General features: G+C 41.6%; 1 protein-coding gene across 2 annotated transcripts in view; it reads right to left on the bottom strand.

Annotated features, from left to right (window-relative positions):
• Nucleotides 1-11,030, bottom strand: part of LOC127632891 (alkaline phosphatase-like) — a 34,735-nt gene extending 23,705 nt beyond the window's left edge. Inside the window, exon 1 of one of the 2 annotated variants that reach the window (XM_052111713.1) lies at nt 10,904-11,030. The gene's annotated coding sequence lies outside the window, so the exon portion shown is untranslated. Of the gene's footprint in view, nt 1-1,431; nt 1,708-10,903 lie in introns of those variants that run through there. The other variant, XM_052111714.1, reaches the window with a different exon arrangement.
• Nucleotides 11,031-12,499: the final 1,469 nt, after the last annotated feature.

The following is a 12,499-nucleotide window of genomic DNA, read 5'->3' as shown; positions in this document are numbered from 1 at the left end:
ATGACGCCATGCAATTTTTTAACTCATTTTCTGTCTAATAAAATGTTTAAAATCGTACGCAAATGTACCTTAAAAATCACATATTCAGTATGGAAAAGACAGTCGTATCATAGAATGACTTAAGAGAGCCTGTTACAACTGGGGAAAAGTGAAAGTGAATTTTTAAAAGGGAAATTTCATCATCATAAATCATTTGGTATAATTATGTTCTTTGCAGATTAAGTCAGGCAGCTAACGAAAAGTTCACAGTTTAAAACGTGGCATGGCTGTATTAGTATTAAAGCTCTCTCTCTTCCAATCTTTAGTCAAGGTCACTTTAATGGGATTGAGTGCCACCGCACAGTTCTTTAACAGGCATGACAAAGCTGATTAACTGGACACCTCTGTTCAAAGGCACAGGACCATAGGATTTCTATTACAAACACACACCTCCTCTGCTTACTTTAAATCCTTTTATTGGGGTCTTTAGTCATTGCGCAGGAAGCATCAATCAGAATCAAAGCCGTGTGCTCAATCAACCTATGCACAACCTACACTTGAGCTTTGATTACTTTGTATTTGCATTTGTAAAACGGGAAAAAGGCCATGGTGCTGGTCACGTAATGCACTGAAATATTCATCGTTGATGAAACACTTGCGTGAACGGACAGTGTTCACACAGCTGTATAAAATATATGACCAAGCTAGAAAAAAATCAGCTTTTATTTGAAGTGCAGTGTAACGAATAGCTTTTCTGTTTGCATTCTTGTATATAATCTTCTTTAAGATGCCTAATCTATGGACAAAATGCCTGAGGCTTAATTCAAGACTTGTGCTTATCACACTTTGAAATAGTTAACACAGGGCCATTCTTAACCCTGGTAAAATGCAATCCTGGGTTATCTTGATCCAAGTTTTACACTGGTTATACTTTGTGTTGGGTAAATAATTATTCCTGGACATTCAGGTTATCAAGATTACACACTATATATTTATAAACCCTGGGCTTTCTCTCTTCAATCAGTGCATTTGTCGTTGCTGTTTGACATTTTTGACTGTTTCCCTAAGATGCTAAAAATAAAAAGCATGTGGAAAGTTTATGCAACTGTACAAAGCACATGAATGTATAAATTTGTATAAATTGTCATTTCCCGGGATTATTTTATCACACTAAAATAATGTTAATATGCATATTTTTTACATCTTGTGACTACGTTTAAAACAATGAGTATTTTAACGTTTACGGTTTGGCCCCGTTCACTCCCATTGTGAGTGCCTCGCTGTAACCCAGATTTTATCTTATTTTAAATAAAAGGAGGTACAAGCCGAAATTTATTTTTGTAGTACTCAACATTATGCGACGAATGCTGTAGGTTGAGTTTAACTTCTATTGAAACCGGAATATTCATTTAAGCCCTACACTGAGTTCTGCCACAACAGCAAGACTTTTACCATGACTTTATGCCCAGTCAAAAATGTAGAGGGGATCCAACAGGCAGTACTCTTGATGTTAGTCTGCAGGTGAAGAAACACAGCAGTGCCAAAACACAAAGGAACAGCAAACCGGAGAAGACAACTGTCAACCAAAACCAAACTCCTTCTCGATTCATGGCATCAGAACTCAGACACGTCCGTTTCTTCCGAAACACGTTCAAAACAGAAACACAATCAACCACCAATCCTTATTTTCAAACTGAGACACGCCAGCCAAGTCGTAGCCAAACTGCATCAGTGAATGAGTGGAGGATGATGAGCACAGAAGAAAAAGGATTAGGATTATTACTTATTGAGGCAATCTATGTTCACGCCTTCATCTTATGAAGAGACTGACTTTGCATTATCTTGAAAGGCATCTGAAAAGAAAGTAGCTGTCGAGATGTAGGCATTCTGAAGGATATGCAATTTTATTTCCTATTTTTGCACTAAAGTTGTGCTGTTGTTTTGTCAAGGTCTCCGTTTTTTCCAAGAAGCAGCACCACTAGTTGCATCAAATGGAAGTGTAAAAAAACAGCTTTTCGAACACTCTTAATTCTGCTATTAATTGCAATGCAATCAACCGCAGAATTACAAACAAACAGAGCAATGCTTTGATAGCGCCACAGAGACACAGTGTTACACTGGCTTACTTAAAGTTGCCTCTGCATATTATACTGGACCAGGATAGGAGGAAACAGTCAAATGTATTCAGTGTAACAGGATTTACATTTAACTCCTGCTTACACTCCAAAGCACATTCAATCGCAGAATATCAGATGCTGACAAGATAACAAGGATTTTATTTCAGGAGTCTAAATATGTTGGGCTTTCAATAGCTTGCTTAATACTCACAATGCTTAAAAAATAGAATCTAATTAAGCTGGTTTGTCTGTCTCTCTAAACAACCAAAATATTTCAAGGAATTACAAACGTTTTAAAGAAGACATCCTCAACATATTGGCATTCCAATACTGCTATTGTTACATCTAAAATGACATTAGTATGGTTGCAAACAAATCAGTTGGACACATGATCAATAAAAAGCTAACAAACACATTCAATGTCTGGGAAGCACTTAGGAATTTGTAAAACAAAACCTCCTCTTCCTGTCCTTGCTGATATTGTTTTTTCTTAAAGGGATAGTTCACCCAAAAATGAAACTTCTCTCATCATTTACTCACACTCATGCCATTCTTAATTCAGCAGAACACAAATGAAGATTTTTACAAGAATATTTCAGCTCTGTAGGTCCATTCAATACAAGTCAACAGGGTCCAAAACTTTGAAGCTCAAAAAAGCACATAAATGTAGCATAAAAGTAATCCATAAAACTCCAGTTATTAAATCTATGTCTTCTGAAGCGATATGATGGGAGTGGGTGAGAAACAGATAAATATTTATGTCCTTTTTTAAATATAAATTCTCCTCCCTGCCCAGAAGGCAAACAAAATAAAAAGAAGGAGAGAAGAGCGCTTAGGAGGGCTGTGTCAGGATACACACTAGGACAACAAGGTTAGAAGGATTCAGAATAACTTTTAATGAAGCTTTCGTAGGACAGTAGGGAAGTTCAGATGCATCAACGGGCGCTGTGAGTATAATACTGATGAATGACCGTCTTTTCTCTTGCAGATAACGGCAGGCTTGAGTGTGGTAATTATCACAATCCAAAGGACGCGGAGTATGAACACCAGGGAGATGGAGGAGTCTCTGGACGAGGGAAAACAGGTAAGTAACACAAGGGTGTACTGAGGAAACAGACTGGAATAGTCTCAGGAACAATCGTCTGAAAAGCACAGAGAGCAGGTTAGTGGATATTTCCTCGTTCAAGGTTTGACAGAGACTGGAGGTGAGTTGTGCTCTTAAATAGTGCTGGTGATTGCTGGATTGCTGGATTGATGACAGGTGCAGGTGATTAGTATTCGGGTGAGTGTGATCTTTGTGTTGTGGATGTGAGTGAGCCTGATTGCCTCCTGACATTACCCCCTCCAGAGTCAGCGCCAGCGATCGAGGACCCCGACGTCGTGGTGGTCTGCCTCGAGGTCGTGGGGCTGGTCGATGTGGATGTTGTTGGTGGAATTCAGTGAGAAGAGTCGGGTCCAGGATATCGTCTCGAGAAACCCAAGATCTTTCTTCTGGCCCGTAACCTTCCCAGTCGACAAGGTATTCTATACCGACCACCCCGACGTCGGGAGTCCAGGATTTCGTGGACTGAGTAGATGGGGTCCTCTTCAATGGTAGGTAAGGGAGGGGTCTGGTCAGAATCAGGCTCTGTAGTGGGAGGAAAAACAGAAGGATAATGAGGTTTCAGGAGAGATACATGGAAAACTGGGTGAATCTTGAATCAAGGAGGTAGGTGAAGCTTATATGTGACTGGATTGACTTGATGGAGAATTTTAAAAGGTCCAATATATCGTGGGCTCAATTTACTGACATGTTTGGCGTGAGACGGATGTCTCGAGTCGAGAGCCAGACAAGTTGACCAGGTTCAAACACAGGGTGTCATTTCGACGTACATCTGCAAATCTTTTGTGTCTGTGTATGGCCCGTTGGAGATGATGATGGGCATCATTCCACACTCTTTCACTTTCTCGAAACCAGAAATCAACTGAAGGGACCTCGGAAGGCTCACCGGACCATGGAAACAGTGGTGGCTGGAAACCTAGGAAACATTGGAAAGGTGTTAGCCCTGTGGTGGTCTGATGCAAGGAGTTTTGGGCGTATTCTGCCCAGGCAAGGAATTGATTCCACGTGTCTTGATGATCTTGACAGAACGTCGCGGAGGAAACGATTAATTTCTTGAACCTTCCTCTCAGTCTGCCCATTAGCCTGGGGATGATATCCCGATGTCAAGCTTATCGTCACTCCGAGAAGAGAAAAGAAAGCTTTCCAAACCCGAGAGATGAATTGAGGTCCTCGATCGGACACAATGTCCTCAGGGAGGCCAAAATGACTAAAAACCTGGTTGAAGAGGCTCTCGGCTGTCTCAAGAGCTGTAGGAAGGCCTGGTAAGGGGATCAGTTTACAGGCTTTGGAGAATCTGTCAACTATAATGAGAATGCAGGTGTTGCCTCCTGATGGAGGTAAATCAGTAATGAAATCAATACACAGATGCGACCACGGCCGTTGAGGAATAGGTAGAGGTAATAGTTTCCCAGAAGGTAAGTGACGTGGAGTTTTAGATATAGCGCAAATTTGACACCCCTGGACTGAGCGTTGTACTTCCTTTCTCATGCCTGGCCACCAATATCGTTGCTGTAGGAGAGTGTAAGTCTGTGTCGCTCCAGGATGACCCGTACCAACTGACGAATGAGCAGATTCGATGAGAGGTAGGCGATATTCGTCTGGGACATACGTGAGGGTGTCTGGGCATTCTGGTGGAGTAGGTTCTAGTCTCGTGGCTTCCTGGATTTGATCATTAATGTCCCATTGAATGGGATTGACGAAAACTGTAGTGGGCAGAACTGGTTCAGGTTCATCAATGGTGTCTGGAAGGGCATGGAGTCTGGATAAAGCATCCGCGACGGGTATTCTTGGATCCTGGACGATAGGTGATATAGAAGTGGAACCGAGTGAAGAATAAAGCCCAACGGGCTTGACGTGGGTTTAGTCTCTTGGCTTCTTTGAGATACTGAAGGTTCTTATGATCGGTAAGTACCGTGAAAGGATGTTGTGCCCCTTCGAGCCAATGTCTCCACTCTTCCAAAGCCAATTTGATGGCGAGGAGTTCCGGTTACCCACATCATAATTCTGTTCAGCTGGGGATAATTTTTTTGAAAAGAAGGCACAGGGAAGAGGTTTATGGGAATCCCCCTGGTGCTGAGAAAGTATGGCACCTACTCCAGTTGTGGAGGCATCGACTTCAACGATGAAGGCGAGGTCTGGGTTAGGGTGGCGTAGAAGAGGAGCAGAGATGAACTCGTTTTTCAACATCTAGAAGGCATGGTCAGCTTCAAGGTTCCAGGACAGGAATTTTGGTTTCCCTTTCAGGAGAGAGGTAAGAGCAGAGGTTATGGTACTGTAATTGTTAATGAACCTGCGATAGAAATTTGCGAAGCCAAGGAATCGTTGGAGCTCTTTTACTGTTTGCGGAGTGGGCCATGAGGTGACTGCCACGACCTTTCCTTCATTCATCTTCACCCCCTGCTTACCCACAATGTACCCAAGGAAAGTAACCGAATCTTGATGGAAGATGCATTTCTCTGCTTTTAGGAAGAGGGAGTGATCTCGTAATCGTTGGAGAACACTGGAGACATGTCATTGATGTGAAGATTCGTCTTGGGAGAAGATAAGAATGTCATCAATATATACTATCACAAATTTGTTGAGGAAATCACGGAGTATTTCGTTCATGAAATCTTGAAACACCGAAGGGGCGTTGACCAGACCATACGGCATAACAAGATATTCGTAGTGGCCAGAGGGGGTAATGAATGCGGTCTTCCACTCATCCCCCTCTCGTATCCGGATTAGATTATACGCACTTCTGAGGTCAAGCTTGGTGAAGATACTAGAGCCTCGTAGCTGTTCGAGTGATGTGGGTACGAGAGGGAGTGGGTACCGAAACTTGATGGTGATCTTATTCAAAGCCCGGTAATCGATGCAAGGTCTTAGACCACCATCTTTCTTTGCCACGAAGAAGAAACTAGATGCTGCTGGCGAAGTTGATGGACGAATGTACCCCTGATTTAGGGCTTCTTGTATATACTCTTCCATGGCTCGTTGTTCTGGGATGGAGAGAGAATAAATGTGGCCATGAGGCACCGATGTATCAGGTTCCAAGTCAATAGCGCAATCCCAAGGTCTGTGTGGGGGAAGATGAGAGGCCTTTTCAGGACTAAATACGTCTGCAAAGGAGGCATAACAGGGTGGAATTTCCATGGTCCGTTTTGCTTGAGGGCTCTCGATAGATGTCACAGCAATGGAGATAGTTTGAGACGAAGTAAAGGCAGGTCTTGGAAGCTTAGGGAAGCAGGTAGAGAAACAAGTAGAACCCCAGTGCAGAATTTCTCCGTTGTTCCATGAGACATCAGGATTGTGCTGGATGAGCCAGGGTCTGCCAAGAATGATCGCAGAAGTGGAATTTTCTAACACCAAAGGAGTGAATGGTTCTTCGTGTAGACAACCGACTCTTAAAATGATTGGTTTTATTCTGTGTTTTACATACCCAGGATTCAAGGTCTTTCCAGTCACTGATTTGGCTGTGAACGGGGTTGAGCAGAGGATTTTCGGGAGTTGAAGTTGCCGGCAGAGGTCGCCCGAGATGAAATTACCCGCTGATCCTGAATCAATGAGGGCTGTAACTGAGATGGTAACATCAGTAGAATGAAACGGTGGTGGATAAAGGAGCAATATTGAGGGGACTGACTACCAACGAACTCACCAAGAGACGAGGTGGACGGACAGGACAACCACCGATGTAATGAGAGTTGTCCCCACAATACAGACAGAGATTATGGGTCATGCGTCTGGTTCTTTCTGATGGAGAAAGACGGGTATGGTCAATTTGCATAGGCTCAACCCGCGGTGATCTGGGATATCAGCAGGCCTAGACGAGGAAGCATATGATGATTGGTGAAGATCTGGGTAACAATTTTGAACTCGAGCAGAGACTCGGATAGATTGTTGAATAAACTTCTCAAGGCCCATGACATCATCATAAATTGCGAGTTGTAATCTGAGGGCTGGATTTAATCCTTGACGGTAGGTTGTCATGAGTGCTCTCTCATTCCATCCACTCGTGGCGGCAAGGGTTCTAAACTTTATAGCATAGTCAGTTATAGACATTTGTCCTTGTTGGAGGTGATATAACTGCTCGCAGACTGATGAATCACCTACAGGACAACCAAATACTTCTTTAAAGTGTGTTATGAAGTTTTGAAGAGAGTCAGTAACCGGTCCTGTCTGATTCCACATGGATTCTGCCCATTGAAGTGCTCGGCCAGATAAGAGTGAAATAATGAAGGAGATTTTTGAACGTTCAGTTGGGAAATTGTATGGTTGTACCTCTAGAGCGAGTGAGCACTGAAGGAGAAATCCGTTGCAATCCTCCTCCCGGCCAGAGAAAGGCACTGGTTTCATCATAGGGCAGAAAGTAAACAGCGGTGGTGGAGCGTCAGATGCGGAAGTGGGAATCGCTGCAGCTCTGCACTCACCGAGCTCAGGCGGGGAAATTCCAGCTGGATTAATCACAGGATTAGTTTGTTCGAATCCATAGCGGTTTTGGTCAAACCTTCTGTCAGGATACACACTAGGACAACAAGGTTAGAAGGATTCAGAATAACTTTTAATGAAGCTTTCGTAGGACAGTAGGGAAGTTCAGATGCATCAACGGGCGCTGTGAGTATAATACTGATGAATGACCGTCTTTTCTCTTGCAGATAACGGCAGGCTTGAGTGTGGTAAGTATCACAATCCAAAGGACGCGGAGTATGAACACCAGGGAGATAGAGGAGTCTCTGGACGAGGGAAAACAGGTAAGTAACACAAGGGTGTACTGAGGAAACAGACTGGAATAGTCTCAGGAACAATCGTCTGAAAAGCACAGAGAGCAGGTTAGTGGATATTTCCTCGTTCAAGGTTTGACAGAGACTGGAGGTGAGTTGTGCTCTTAAATAGTGCTGGTGATTGCTGGATTGCTGGATTGATGACAGGTGCAGGTGATTAGTATTCGGGTGAGTGTGATCTTTGTGTTGTGGATGTGAGTGAGCCTGATTGCCTCCTGACAGGCTGTTTGAAAGTGGAGATTTATAGTATAAATGTCAATAAAGCCATGTTGAATTTGAATTTAAGAGAGACAGAGGGAAAGAGACACTGGCCTGAACTAACTAAATCTAACCCCTTTTTAGCTGATTTACCTGACGAATATGACAGAGAACGTACAGTGGAAATAAAAATAGAGTGAATTCAGAGAGATCAAGTGTAAGCAACAAGGTTGGAATTCATCTAATCTTTTAGCCAGTTAGAGCCATATCTAAAAAACAAAAAAAAGATTTGTTTCATCCCTTATAAATTCTTAAAGAAATGTTAATGAAATCATAATTCAGAACCAGTTCTAATGGGATCAAACACTTATTCTATGAGAATAAACAAATATCCTACAGGATAAATTCCTACTTTTCATTTTGTTTCCCAAGTTTATTCAGTAGGATCTTAATGGATTCTTAAAGGACGCTCAAACCACTTTGGATTGGTTCTAAACTTCTTTTGGATGAAGTATGAAAAAATGCAATTGTTAAAGGTAAATTAGTATGGATAAGAAAGGCTCTGCCATAAAAAGTTATCAATCAATAATAAACATTTGCAATCATATAACACAGTGGTAAAATATTTAAACATGATATAGGGTACAACTAGTCTAAAGCACACCATAAGAAAAAATAGCAAAATGTATATACCATGTATCATCTTATATAAACCCCACACTTAGGGGGCTTTCACACTTGGTTCGATTGCCTGTTCCGAACCAGAGTTCGATTGCTCCCCCCTCCCCCCGATGGACTGTGTTCACATTATATATTTGTATCCAAACCGCGGTACGCTTGCCTCATCAAGCTGCAGCTGGTGCGTAATAGTGTTGCTTGATAACCGCGAAATGAAAAGGCGTCAAAATTCAATGAATAGACTTGCTCGGTTCACATTTGTTCTTCTTTTTTTTAACCTTTGGTTTTGTTTTCAACATCAAGATACAGAAACATACTTGCGTCTGTCTGCCGCAAAAATACTGAAATCCTTCAAAAGACAGCGGGCTGTCCGCCGAAGACAATTTTTGCGAAGGCAAGCAGAAATCATCTCTCTGCTTGCAGTGCGTGTGCGTGTGCGTCAATCCCGCCTTTCGTCAAGGTAAGTGTATACACACACACACACACACACACGCACGCACGCACCACGCACGAAAGTAAACCCTTTCCGCTCATTTTGAAAGTGACGCGTGTGAGACTGACGACCACATTATACGTCATCAATAGCGGTTCACTTCCGCGGTTTGGTTCGATTGCGTTCATATCAGCAGCGAACCGTAATGGAGTTCACATGAACCGTACCCCAGACCACCTTTTTAAGCGGACCCGAGTATGGTTCACGGGTGCGCACCCGAGTTCGGAAGACAGCGTTCACATCATCCAAACGAACCGAACTCTGACGTCATTCGAACCGGGGTGCGCACCAAAAGTGCTAGTGTGAAAGCCCCCTTAAAAGGCCCCCACATTTGCAGTAAAAGTACCCAAGGTGATTTATAGCGATATTGTGTAGATTTAGGGACAATAGTGCAAAATTTCTCAACGTAGCCAAACACTTTTGAGACAGCAAGATGCTTTGAGTAGCAAATTAAGATAATGCTTATTAACAAATCTATTCGCCACACATAAGACAAACAATGTGTTTAACAGGGGTCTTTTTTTTACCCCAAATGTTATCCTTTCATTTATTGGACAGTTATTAAAATACTTGTCAAATATTCAAATCAAATTATCTAAAATAATCAAACTTTAGAAATGGCATGCAATGATCTCATGCATCCATGAATATTTTCCAGTGCAAAGTGACAAACAGGTGTTAAGGAAAGTTTGTGGTTGTTTTTGTTACTGTTTGGTGTTTTGGGAGAAAATTAAATCAAAAGTGCCTTTAATCTGGAGGACCTTCAAAGCCCCGTTGTACCCTACATTGTGAATTTACTGTAAAATATATTATAATTTTGAAATGAAAATTCATTCTGTGCTTTCACTTTTTAGTGCATCCAGGCAGCAAACGATAAATTGTTATCTATCATAAGAGATCCAACTTTTATATCTTAAAGTATTGCACTTTAACCACACAGCATTGTACAGAGCAAAATATCCTGTTATGTCTGTCTTCATGTCCAGACTAGAACAAATGCAAAAGATGTGTTATTAATTAAAAGGTGAAATCACAATTGCATGCATAATACTTTATGTATATTCATTTATTTTGGATGATGTATCTAGTATCTAAACTGATTAGATGCCTCGTCTTTTCATTCATTACACAGTATTTATTGACTTGCCATCTCAGTGTCTATTCATAACAGGATCCCTGAGAGATGTGCATCATGTGCAGTGATGCAAAGGAATGGAAAGCGCATTTCCTTTCAATTATATCCTCTCATTTGTTAGATCATGCAATGAAAAAGAGATTCGAACTCTAAAACAACATGAAAATCACCAGCATTCTCCCCACTGCAGATGCGCGTAACTGTGGTATGGTATTCTACTTCATCGCAATGAAGTTCGTCGAACGTCTCGCCGTTATTAAATGGGAAAATGAGATCACAATGCACACCCTATGCAAATTATAGTGACTTACTTGAACGAGCAAATGTGATCACAGCACAATTCTGCAACTCTTCCGATTGAACTCGAGTCACGCGAGTGTTCTATCAACAGCGACATTCTGTTCGAAGCCCACCAGATAAGTGAATCAAAAGAACACTTACCCCTCTGTGATTCCAGCAACACAAGAGTCAGATTCAAATGGTCTCTCGTCGGACTTTTTATACCACTATATCGTGCGCCAACCCAGGAGAGACAGAGAGTGTGTGTGTGTGTGTGTGTGTGTGTGTGAGAGAGAGAGAGAGAGAGAGAGAGCAGCGACCCTCCGTTCATTGAGTTCTATTAATTAATCTGAAGCGAGAGCTCCTCCTGTTGATAAGTCACATCATATCCATTGAACGCATTGAAGAACCTCCTATAGGCTGTGATCAGCCACAACGTTAAAACCACGTGACATGCCCAATATTATGTAGCTACCCCTCATTCCTCCAAAAGATATACTTCTCACCAATATTGTACAGAGTGGTTATCTGAGTTACTGTAGATTTTGTCAGTTCAAACCAGTCTGGCCATTCTCTGTTGACCTCTCTCATCAACAAGGCATTTCTGTCCACAGAAAAGCCATTCACTGGATGTTTTTTTGTTTGTTTTTTTGGCACCATTTGGAGAAAATTCTTGAGACTGTTGCGTGTGAAAATCCGAGGAGATCAGCAGTTACAGAAATACACAAACCAGCCCATCTGGCACCAACAATCATACATATGATTTTCTAATCAGACAATCGTCAGCAGTGCAGTGCATCAAATCACGCCTATACAGTTCAGAATCTTCAATAATGTTCACATCAACCATCAGAATGGGGGACAGATGTGATCTCAGTGATTTGGACCATGGCATGATGGTGTCAGGTGTGCTGATTTGAGTATTTCTAATTCTAGTAACTGCTGATCTCCTGGGATTTTCAAGCACAACAGTCTCTAGAATTAAACTCAGAATGGTGCCAAAAGAAAAAAACATCCAGTGAGCGGCAGTTCTGCAGATGGAAACGCCTTGTTGATGAGAGAGATCAACAGAGAATGGTCAGACTAGTTCGATCTGTCAAAGTCTACAGTAACTCAGATAACCGCTCTGTACAATTGTAGTGAGCAGAATATTATGCTGGTTGTCGCTGTTTTGGAAGCATGAGGGGGACCTACACAATATTATGCAGGTGGTTTTAATGTTGTGGCTGATCGTGCATACAGTATACAGATTTCCAAGGTTGAAATGAAATGGAAAAGGGATGGTTTTGAGGAATAATGAGGGCTGGGGTCACTAAAGACCCGAGGTATACATTTACCTATACATCTCTGAGTTGTCTGTTTTAGATCTTTTGATCTGGAAAACATCTGCTAAACATCTGCTAAACATCTGCTAAACATCTTAAAAAGATTAGATTTCTGAACATTTCAAGTCATAATAAACGTCTCAAAGACATCTGCCGAATGTCTATAGACATCTGAGAGGAAATGTCTTATAGACGCATTGCAGATGAGCAAAAAACTTATAGATAAAAATAAGTCCTTCAGATGTAAACAAACACATAAAATAGACGTCTGGGTGATGTACGTGTGCTATCAGGAAAATGAAGCTCAACTAAAGTAAATTAAGCAATTAAAAAGAAACATACATACAGTAAATGTCTGTATATAAATAATAAAAATAAAGTGTACATGTGCAACATTTACTCATGTTTCATTATTACCTAGAATTCATTATAG

This window comes from Xyrauchen texanus, chromosome 39, assembly GCF_025860055.1.
Source record: "Xyrauchen texanus isolate HMW12.3.18 chromosome 39, RBS_HiC_50CHRs, whole genome shotgun sequence".
NCBI classification, from domain to species: domain Eukaryota; kingdom Metazoa; phylum Chordata; class Actinopteri; order Cypriniformes; family Catostomidae; genus Xyrauchen; species Xyrauchen texanus.
Note: the sequence above shows the minus strand (reverse complement) of the source record. Positions and strands in the feature narration are given on the sequence as shown.